This window comes from Canis lupus, chromosome 20, assembly GCF_011100685.1.
Source record: "Canis lupus familiaris isolate Mischka breed German Shepherd chromosome 20, alternate assembly UU_Cfam_GSD_1.0, whole genome shotgun sequence".
Taxonomy (NCBI): Eukaryota; Metazoa; Chordata; class Mammalia; order Carnivora; family Canidae; genus Canis; species Canis lupus.
The window spans coordinates 20356975-20359266 of record NC_049241.1 but is presented as its reverse complement, the minus strand read 5'-3'; positions in this window follow the sequence as shown (position 1 = coordinate 20359266).

The following is a 2292-nucleotide window of genomic DNA, read 5'->3' as shown; positions in this document are numbered from 1 at the left end:
ATTTTGAAGCTTGAATATCCATAATCTTGCATTCCTATTAAAGGCAATACCATATATAACATACAACAACTGTATCAAAGATCTGCTTTGCTGTATTACAGGAAGAAATATCTACTTTCTACTGAATCAGTTTTAGGGGAAGTAAACATTGAAATGGCAATCCCAAGAAAAAATGCTTTCCTTTGCCTAATTTTTTAAAAGATTTTATTTATTTATTCATGAGAGACACACACAGACACACAGAGGCAGAGACACAGGCAGAGGGAGAAGCAGGCTCCATGCAAGGAGCCTGACGTGGGACTCGATCCCAGGACTCCAGGATCATACCCTGGGCTGAAGGCAGTGCTAAACCGTTGAGCCATCCTGGCTGCCCACCTTTGCCTAATTTTCTCTTTTATTTTTAATTTCTACAGCTTCTGGATATTACCATGCTTTCAAAGTCAATTAATTATATGCTTTTAAATGAAATATTTCATATTTTTACCAGGCTCAATTCTGTTAGTGACTCAGTATGGTAGACATGCATTCAGTTTAGGTCGTGAATCCTGGTATCCAAACCTTGTGATTTCAGTGATAAGGATGAGATATGGAGACATGGAAAGAGAATGTTTTCTTAGGAGGTTTATTCTTCATGATTGTGTGGAAATTAAGGAGGAAAGAGTACCACCACTTAGAGGATGCTAACAGTGTCAGTAGCAAAGCAAAATTCATAAAATCAGAATGATTTGGGGAAATTCATTTGCCTTTGAATGGATTTTACAAGTACAGGTGTAAAATAGTCAAATAGTAATAATACCCCAGGTTGTCCTAGCTGGCTAATTACTCAGTTTAGGGCAAATTAAGCTGCAGGAACATATACACCCTCAAATCTCAAAGACTTTCAATCATACAGACTGATTTCTGCTTCTCATTATACACCCACCTCAGACTGGCTTTGGAGAGTTCTACTTCCAGTATGGCAGAGCAAGTTCCAAATAGACTGCTCTTCCTGAAAATAAGGACTCTGAACTCTGAACAAAATACAATAAAAACAAAGCAAAACAACAACAAGAACAAAAACTACTCAACGGCTCTGGAGAGTGAGCAAAAGCAGGCAGCTTTTGGAAGGAGTCAAAACTTGGAAGAGTCATCGTCACCAGAGCTGATGATGATCACATGAGTTTCCCATTTCAGTGTGAGGTCAGCCTGGAGTCACAGCATGGGTGGGCTAAAATTTACTAGAAAACCTGTTGTTTTCCTGGTCTGAAAAACCATAGATTCTGAGCCATTCACTGCTGCTGGAAAGTGAGGAGGAAATCCCAGAAATGAGTGAGCCAGAACAGAAGGGCCACCAATTCTGTGCATAAATTTTGTTCCAGGTCTCTGACCCCTGAACAATGTGTGTGACAGACTTAAAGCAGCTTGGAGGAAGGCTAAGAGAAGTACACTGAGATTTGAGCTGCTACCTTCCATGGCAGCACAGAGTTCACCGTTTGAGTCTGTCCAAGTTAATTGCCTACTAAACAAAATCATCAACACTTTGTAGGAATATAACAGAAGCAAGAGTTTCTATATTATAACCAGAAAGAAGACAGGAAAGGTGAGACAGAGGAACAAAAGGCAGAAGGGAAAAGAGAAAAATAATAGAATGAAATATCTAAATGAAATCATCTTGATAATTGCATTACATATTAATGGATAAGCATGTCCATCAAAAGGCAGAGATTATCACCTCTGTTCTGGCTCACTCTGATCTAAGCTATAGGGAGGACTTTCTAAACTGTTGCTTCTATCATAGCAGAAGGAACGGAGGAGTTGGGAAAGTGCATGGTGGTTCTTAGAGCTTTTGCTCACAACTGACAGCCACCATTTTCACTAGCATTTCAATGGCTAAGGCAAGTCACATGGCCAAGCCTGACTTCAGTGGGGCAGAAACCATAATTCATTCACAGGGAGGGGAAACAAATATTTTAAAATAAATAATAAAATTTACTCATTAAGAGAAGTAGTTTACTATCATGGAAGAATAGTTATCTCAGGGTGAATGACTTCTGCATAATGGGAATATTCATAGAGATCATAGACTCTCCTGACAAAAATCTAGCATTATCTATGTAACCACAGAAAGCTCAAAAACCAACTTGCCTGTCTAATCCATCAACTTTTCTCAGATTCTGTCTCTTGCTAACTACATGAAACCACTTCTGTGGCTTTGGCTGTTTGAGCCAAGGTGTAGGTACCTGGCCCATGTTGGGTCTTTTGGATTTTCCAATCTGGTCTGTACTATTAGGTGCCTGAACTGTAGGGCTAAGC